The following is a 9,152-nucleotide window of genomic DNA, read 5'->3' as shown; positions in this document are numbered from 1 at the left end:
GTGAAAGGACTCACTTTGTGTTTTCTTAGGTTCTCTATGAAGCATTTAATGCTAGCGGTTTCTTTGTAGTTGAAGTCAGTGAATAAGAGTTGAGGCCTGAGCCCAGAGATACTGTGAAAATATTAACATATTAAGTCAAATTCTTTGCAAAAAAGCCGCTATAATCAATATTTTTATAGTGACAATGGATCATAAGACTGAGAGTGTGAAAGTGGTCGCTGGTTGGAGCGTTTTAAACGTTTTTATCACTGTTTTGGGTTTTTAGGATGAAAAGTTTACTTTAAATTCTACTTTTATTAAAAAAACCTTAACCAAACTGTCAACAGACAAAAGTTAGTTACAAGTCGGTGAATAAAGCTAAAGAGCCAGATATTAGTAGAGCCTGATCAATGTCTGATTTTAGATTTTTCAGACTGAAAAATTCACATTAAGTGTGTGAAAGGACTCACTTTTTGTTTTCTTAGATTCTCTATGAAGCATTTAATGCTAGCGGTTTCTTTATAGTTGATGTCAGTGAATGAAAGTTGAGCCCCGCAGATACAGTAAAAATATTTAAATATGAAGTCAAATTCTTTGCAAAAAAGCTGCTATAATCAATATTTTTATATTGACGATGGATCATTAGACTGAGTGTGTGAAAGGGGTCGCTTGTTGAAGCGTTTTAAACGTTTTTTATCTCTTTCTTTGGTTCTTAAGACTATAATATTACTTTCAATTCTACTTTTAATAAATAAAAAACATTACCAAACCATCAACAGACAAAAGTTAGTTACTAGTTGGTGAATATAGCTGAAGAAACAGATTTAGTAGAGCCTGATCAATGTCTGATTTTAGATTTTGAGACCGATATTAATGTGTCACTTTCTGTTTTCTTAGTTTCTCTATGAAGCATTTTCTGCTCATAGAGAAACTAAGAAAGTCATTGTTTTGGTTTTCCTTCCTACAATTTTCCTTTTGCTTTTACTGCTTTTGTTTCATGTTGACTGCAGCTGGTTTTAGTGAAAACGCTCAGAAAAAACCCCCACAGTGCCCATCAACAAACTGCAGACAGGCAGAAGTTAGTGGAGCATTTAGTCACTGAAGAGCCCGAGCCTCAAGAGTAGAGCCTGATAGATGTCTGATTTTAGATTTTAGAGGGTAAATATTAACAGACAACCAATTTAGAGGCTAATATGATTTATTTATTTTTATGTGGAATGAAAATAGACCTTTTCTATGTGGCTTTGCACTGATATGATGATTCAAAGGCACTCAGAAGGCTGCTGTCTTAAATAAATGACTTTTTATTACATATTATACTTACTTTATGTTACACTGTCAGGAATAATGTGTTGAATTTGTACCTTTAAGGGTACAACAGCTTGTGACTGGGGAAGTTTCCCCTCAGGTACAGCTGTTAGAAACACGTTATGTACATTTTTGTCCCTCAAAAATTAAAACGATGTCAAGAGTTCAACAGCTCTCAGGAGGGTTCTGCCCCAGTGACAAGGCCTAAAAATACAAATGTATTATTTCAGAGCGTACATTGTCAACACATTTTAGAAATAAAATAAATATTTGAATAAAAATAGATAAATTAACAATAGTAATGTTTATTCAGCATAAGTCAATTGCAGACCATTTAAAAATAATAATAATATTAAAATTAAAATATATAGCTAAAACTATTTCTAAATCACTCCAAGTATCGTTTTCCGCCTTACATGATCTAAAATATCAGCAGCAAAAAAAGCAACTAAATCTATCAGAAACCTTTGATTTTTATTTTTAGGTTACTTTTAGGTTATTTTTTTGATACCTGTATGTATATATGCAGCTAGAAAGGATGCATTCTGTTTAAAATGCAACAAAAAAAGAGCAACAAATCTATCAGAAACCTTTCCAAGATTTATTCTTTAGAAAAAAGTCGGAACACATTACTGTGCATGGAAAAAAACAGGTTGTGGCTGTTTTTTGTTTTTTTTTTCATTTAGAGATTATTCTAAGATGATTATATTCCGCCTTATATGATCTAAGTTTTCTTTATTTTGGCACGTATTGGACATCTGATCTGTCAGCAGACATTTGTTAGGATATAAACTTTATTCCCAAGATTTGGATCGCAATTTTTTAAGTCTTGAGTTGTGACCCTCCTCCCTTCTTATTCATGAATCAGCTAACAAGGCTGTCAGGGGAGGAGGAGGAGGAGGAGGAGGAGGAGGAGGTGAGAGGGGACCCTGCTCCTCCTCCCTCACACACAAACCAAAACAATCCATCTCCTTTGATTCGCTCCTCCTCTCCCGCCAGCTGCTGACATTGTAATTGCATCAATTAGTGGTGAGGTGGTTCAGAGGTGAAGCAGTTCGGTCCTGTGGAGAGATCATGTGGGAGAGAACCACCTGAGGCCGACAGCAGCTGCTGCTCCTCCACTAACCACTGAGTTACAAACCCAAACGGAAAGAAAGTTTGGGTTTTTATAGTAATACTACTTCATAACAGTAGTTTATAGTCTTTATATATATATATATATATATATATATATATATATATATATATATATATATATATATATATATATATATATAGTTTATAATGTTTAATAACCCTAGGTAGCCACAGTCAAAGGCTCCAAGAGGTTATTTTTATGTGCATTTATACATGATACCTGATACAGATGCATCTCAATAAAATAGAATATCACAGAAAAGTTTATTTCATGTCAGTAATTCAATTCAAGAAGTGGAAATGACACATCATATTGATCCATTACACAAAGAATGAAACATTTCATGTCTTAATTATTTAATTTCTTCTAATTGTAATAATTATGGCTTATAAAAGGTGGCCAGGAGAGCTCACAGCACTGCAACTTATGAAAACACATGCAAATACACAAAACACAAGTAAATTGAGAAAACATCTTCATCAATTTGACGGTGCAGCATTTAGAAAACGCGCTGCAAAGACCACAACACAACAGAAGTGTTTCCAGATAATGATAATTTTATGTTTTAAAGGGATATATAGCGTTAGCCCGCTAGCCCATATCAATCACATTGCAGTTAAACAAATCAAATAAATGAATGATAGACGTTTTAATTGGTCTCTCTCAACGGCACAGAGTTGGCCTTGGTCTCGCTAACCCACTAACATTAGCACACTATTGATCACCGGCGAACGTTAGCATGTCTGGACGTGTGCATCACTTTTAAGTGTCCTCTGGAAACACTTCTGTTTTTCCTATTGCATTGTGTTGTGGTCTTTGTTTTCTCAATGCTGCGCTTGTGTTGTAAAATTTATGAAGATGTTTTCTCAATTTGCTTTTGTTTTGTGTATTTGCATGTGTTTTCTTAAGTTGCAGTGCTGTGAGCTCTCAGGGCCTCCGTACTTACATTTAATTAAGACCTAAAATGAATTAATGAATTTATTTTCCTTATCCGTTTATCCGAACTCAGGTCGCGGGGTGCTGGAGCCGATCCCAGCTGACATTGGGCGAGAGGCGGGATACACCCTGGACAGGTCGCCAGACTATCGCAGGGCTGACATAAAGTTACAGACAATCACACTCTCATTCACACCAACGGACAATTTAGAGTCACCAATTAAACTACTGGAAATGGACTTTTCCATCATATCCTAATTTATTGAGATGTATATGCAGCTAGAAAGGATGCATTGTGTTTAAAATGCAACGAAAATGCAAAAAAGCAACAAAATCTATCAGAAACCTTTATTTTTTTCCTTTAGAATATGTCAAAAACACGTCACTGTGCATGAAAAACCAAGTTGTGGCTGTTTGTTTTTGCATTTTCAGATTATTTTAGGCTGATCAGAACGTCCAATTTCTGTCGTGTCATGTAACAGTTTGTTACTGACTCATTTTAAGACTTATTTAAACCTATTTGTGGCACTTCTGTAAGCCTTTTTTAATCTGCTCGCTTTCCTGCAAATCTCATACATTCTCACTGAAATGTGATTATTATGCAACACGTTCAGAGTCCATGCTGCAGATCACACAGTGCTGACCTGTGTGCTGCTGCTGCTCGACATGACGAGATAATGACTTGTTGCCTCCTGCTGAGTTTTCGTAAACGCCGGACGTCAAAACAGACGTAAATTCATGCACATATAATATGAAAAGACACCTACACACACACTCTTACATCTTGACTTGTGTGACCTCGCCGTCTCCATTATTAACAACAGTGAGCTCATTAAAACTTTCAAGGATGTCTTCTGCAGAATCATCTTGACACAGCAGCTGGTCTCTGAATAAATTAGCATGGTGATGTGGCGTTTTCTGCAGCTGAGACACACTGTGGGCATGTGGGGGCATCAATCCAATAACACCCTTTTTTCAGTTGAGATTCTCTCAGTAGAAGGTGTAGCTGCAGCTGAGGAAAAGGTGCCGTTGTGCTGACAGCACGCTGCACACTTGATTGACTCGCCATCCAGAGGGGGAGAAACCTGAGGGAGCTGCATGTGCATTGTCTCTGCATGTTTCTGTCACATACTGTACTCCCTGTTTCCCCCTCTCCTGCCTCTGAGGTGTAATCGTGGCTGACAGGAAACACGCAGACGAAGGGAAGCCTTGGGGATTAAGTGTCAAGGATTAGATGCACGTAGCCGAGGTGCATCCCTGCAATCATGTGACATACATCAAAGACAGGCTTAGGCAGTCAATCAGTCACGTCAAGGACATAAACAACCAGAATGTCTCTTCCTGTTCTGGAAAAAAATAAAAATGCAATAACAGCAAGCAGGCAACAGCTGTAAGAAGTTGCACACAAGACAAAAAACGAGACTAGAATTCAAGTTTTCTGGTGATAAATGTTGGCATGAAACTGCCAAAGGATGAGAATCACTCCTACAGGACGGCTGGTGTTTTGGTTTAAACAGTTACTTTCAGATGAGTTATCCCGACTGAATAATGAATACTCTTTGGGCAATAAGCTGCCCTAGTTGCAAGCAAAGCTTCAATGCACGTCGTCACAACAAGCTTTAAACTTTCATTGTGTTCGACACGTATTTAATGATGTTTTTTATTTCGTAGGAACAAAATGTGAAAATCTCTTAAAGTCATGTTAACCACAGAACTTATTTCCAACTTGTCAGGCTTCAGGTTTTGTACCTGTGTCTGCATAACCGCCCGTTTGTGAGCTTTATTACACGATAGAGTGGGTGTTAATCAGTATTAGCGAGTAGGAGATTTGCTCCACCTGCTGGTAGGTAGAGCAGGTTGTTATCTGGCTGCAGTTTTGTGAGCTTTGCGCAACAAAACTACTTCTCTTAGGTCAGGGGGAAAACATCCTGGTTAGGCGTTATAAAAGATAGTTTAAAGAGTCAAATAAATGCCAGAAGCTATGTTGTTATGAGGACGATGGAAGTAAAATGTGATGGAAGTTAAGAGATGTTACTTCAAATATAATCTACACTGAACAAAAATATAGAGGCACGTTTTTTTATTTTTGCTCCCATTTTTCATGAGCTGAACTCAAAGATGTAAAACTTTTTCTATATACTCAAAATAACAATTTCTCTCAAATATTGTTCACTAATCTTTCTAAATCTTAATAATGATATAATAATCACATAATGGTGTGGCATATCAAGATGCTGATTATTAGCATGATTATTGCACAGGTGTGCCTTAGGCTGGCTACAATAAAAGGCCACTCTAAAATGTTTAGTTTTATCACACAGCACAGTGCCACAGATGGATTATCTCGGCAAAGGAGAAGTGCTCTCTACCAAAGATTTAGACAGATTTGTGAACAAAATTTAAGAGAAATTGTTATTTTGAGTAAATAGAAAAAGTTTTAAATCTTTGAGTTCAGCTCATGAAAAATGGGAGCAAAAACAAAAATGTTGCATTTAGATTTTTGTTCAGTGTACTTTTGGTTTCACATGGGACACAATCACTCTGTAAAGTCACTTCCACCTTGGTCTCGTACATGATTGCCTGTTAACAACACACGTTATTATTTCATTATTATTCAACCAGTTGAATGGACTGATAACAACCTGCTTTACCTACAAGAAGGTGGAGCAGGCTCATACTCACCAATATTTATGGGATGAAAACCGCTGATGACAATCATTTAATCATGTGATTATATCCAAATCGGAGGCACAAGCAGCAGTTGGCCAGTTGGACCGACTTCTAAAGGTTAGCATAGATCAGATCAGATTTATCAGCCAAGATTGTGTAGACAAACATGGAATCTGACTCTGGTTAACATGCTCTGAATGTACAGTGGTGTGATATAGTGCAAATTGTGAGGTGAATAAATATATTTTTTAATAAAAAAAATTGTGCAGAATTTACAAGTGCAAAGCGCATGGATACTTTTAAACGTAAACTAAAAACCTATCTTTTTAATCTGGCTTTTATGTATTATTAGCATCTTATTATCTTTTATCACAATTTAATGGTTTATACTTGGGGTTTTTATTAGCTTTTATCTGTTTTACCTATATTTTATTGTTAATATTAAATGTTCATTTTAATTCTTAGTCTTTTAATAATCTTTCATAATTTTATTTACTCATATTTTCATTACTCAGAGTGCATTAGTCTCCATGTTCTTTTATTAAATATAAATAAAGTTGTTGTTATTTTCAGTCTGTACAGAACTTTGAATAACATTGGATCTGTTTGAAAGGTGCTATATAACTAAAATTTGATGTGTTGGAGGTCAGGGTTTTTGCACAGAGGTTTTACACAGAAACTGTCTCTGTGTCTGGTTGTTTTGGCGGACAGTGCTCTACCGCACTGGAAGAGTCTGAACAGTTTATGTTGAGCAGTTCAGGGCTGCAGAAGCATCATTTATATCAGAACCGGAGACTATTTCTTCATTAACAGAAGAGCAGAGAACAGCGCTGAAGGCTTTTTTTTGATAGATTGACAGATTGTTCCTCCAATATATTTTAAAGTGTTTCCCATTACAGCTCCTCAGACGGTTCTGTGCAACAAACCATCTGGCAGCGTCGGGTTACTCGCAACCATGAATGTCTGTGGTAAATTTTAACGGCAATCCAGCCAATAGTTGTTGAGATATTTCAACCTGATGGATCGACTGATGAAGCAGCTCGCCCACATTGACATTCATGGAGCCGCACCGCTAAACACAGAAACACAGATTTTAAAATGGAGACACGTAAACATCCCTAAATGCTTTTTCATTTTTCACCAAAGCATAAAAAAAGGTATAAAATTTCCAGACAAATAATAACAGAGCGGTCTTTTTATAGCCGCCGGGCACAGATCCAAACGAGGCCTAAAGGCATAATCTGTAGCGGTCACTAAAGTGTGACCTGCGACGGCAGCTGTGGGGGTCAAATTGCTTTCAGAAAGAAGAATCAATAACTGTAATCCTGATATCTGTCTCATTCTTTACCTCTCTTCTCGTGCCTGTATTTTTATCTCCTTGTTGTGGGGAAAACAGATGAAAATATCTACATTTTCAATCATCACTTCTCAAGTGGTTAAATTTAGCACCAAATATGCACCACAAATCGTACCTGCAAGTCTCCTCTTTACTGACATGCACACTTTATGCTGATCTCATGCAGCCTGGGGCAGAAATCATGCAATTTTTCTCATGCATTTGTTTTTTGTTTATGAATATTTCTGCATACTGGGCCCCTGAAAAGTCAGGGATTATTAACTCAGTGTGAGTTGCATAAATCGGGTATGACACTCTTTTTAAAATTGTATTTATGTGTGATGATGTTAGTCCCCACAGTAGCCCTTTCATTGCATTTTCATTGACCATTTTTTATCTCAAGTGGATAAATTTAGCACCAAATATGTGTCACAAATGGTGTCAAGCCAAAAACTGCTCCAGCTACTTTAAAGACTTAATTGAGCATGGGGAATAGCCTTCATATGTCCATTTTGTACTGATTCCATGCAGTTTTGTGCAGTTTTTCCTCATGCAATAAAATGTGTTATTTTCGCCTATTGCTTTTGAATATTTCTGCACACTGGGGTCCCTAAACAGTCCCAGAGTTGCATAAATCGGGTATGACACTCTTGGTGATTCAATGAGCCCAATTTTATTCATGTGTGATGATGTTAGTCCCCATAGTAGCCTTTTCATTGAGCAGAGTGAGGTTCCTCTGTGGGCTCAAAGGGGGGACCATGTTTGTGGGAGGGCTGGATTAGTCGCTTTAGCTTTTATTCCTGAAAGGTCGTAAAGCTGCCACTTGCCCTTCGTTTAGAGCCGAGCCTGCAGGACTGAATGGATTGCGAGGGGAAACTGAGGCTTCACTTCAGTGCAGCGTTTCACCCTCGGGGGGCCACGAGAGAAGAAACACCACGGCTGTATTTCTTTGTCGAAAGAAAAGACAATGTCACAGTGGGTGGGGCTTCTGTGTTTGTGTGAGTTTACCTCCAAGGCACCAAAACATACGGATATAATCATCTGTTTTTATTCAAGGCGGCCTCATTTTCTTTTTATTCTGCATCACATCAGGGGTCAGGGAGCATTTAATCACATTCATAAACACACTCAGAGTCATAAGGATGATTCATTGCTCATGGGAGAATTATTGGACCTCATATTTACTGTGATTTAAACTTGTTGGTCTGCAGGGGGGATTCAAACGTGACTTTGTGGATGATTTCATGCTTCCACACACAGAGACTCTCACAGGGTCCAGATTAGATCACTTTTTAAAGAGGAACTTTTAGTTCTGTTGATGCACAGCTCTCGTGAGGTGATGCATGATGCTGTCATCTTTAAACATCTGGTTTTGGATTATAAGACCAAAATGGAAATTTGATCGCACGCTGGCGGCTTTAAGAGAGGGGGAAGTGGATGTTATATTAAGCCTGGACTCTCGCTGACAAAGGCTGTAGCAGCTAGAGTCAAGACATCATGAAACCAGACAACTTAAGGAGTCCATTGGTACCAAACATGTTGTTCTAACTTGTTAGGAAGGCAGATAAGTAACTCTCCTGGTGAGGGAATAACATTTTCAAACAGGTCCCTTGGCTTCTGTGGTACCTACAAGTCTCCTCTTTACTGACATGCCCACTTTATGCTGATCTCATGCAATCTGGGGCAGAAACCATGCAGTTTTTCTCATGCACTGTTTTTTTGTATGTGAATATTTCTACAGACTGGGGTCCCTAAACAGCCTGAGAGTTGCATAAATCAGGTATG

This window comes from Centropristis striata, chromosome 21, assembly GCF_030273125.1.
Source record: "Centropristis striata isolate RG_2023a ecotype Rhode Island chromosome 21, C.striata_1.0, whole genome shotgun sequence".
NCBI classification, from domain to species: Eukaryota; Metazoa; Chordata; class Actinopteri; order Perciformes; family Serranidae; genus Centropristis; species Centropristis striata.
The sequence above is the reverse complement of the archived record's forward strand: the minus strand, read 5'-3'. Positions refer to the sequence as shown.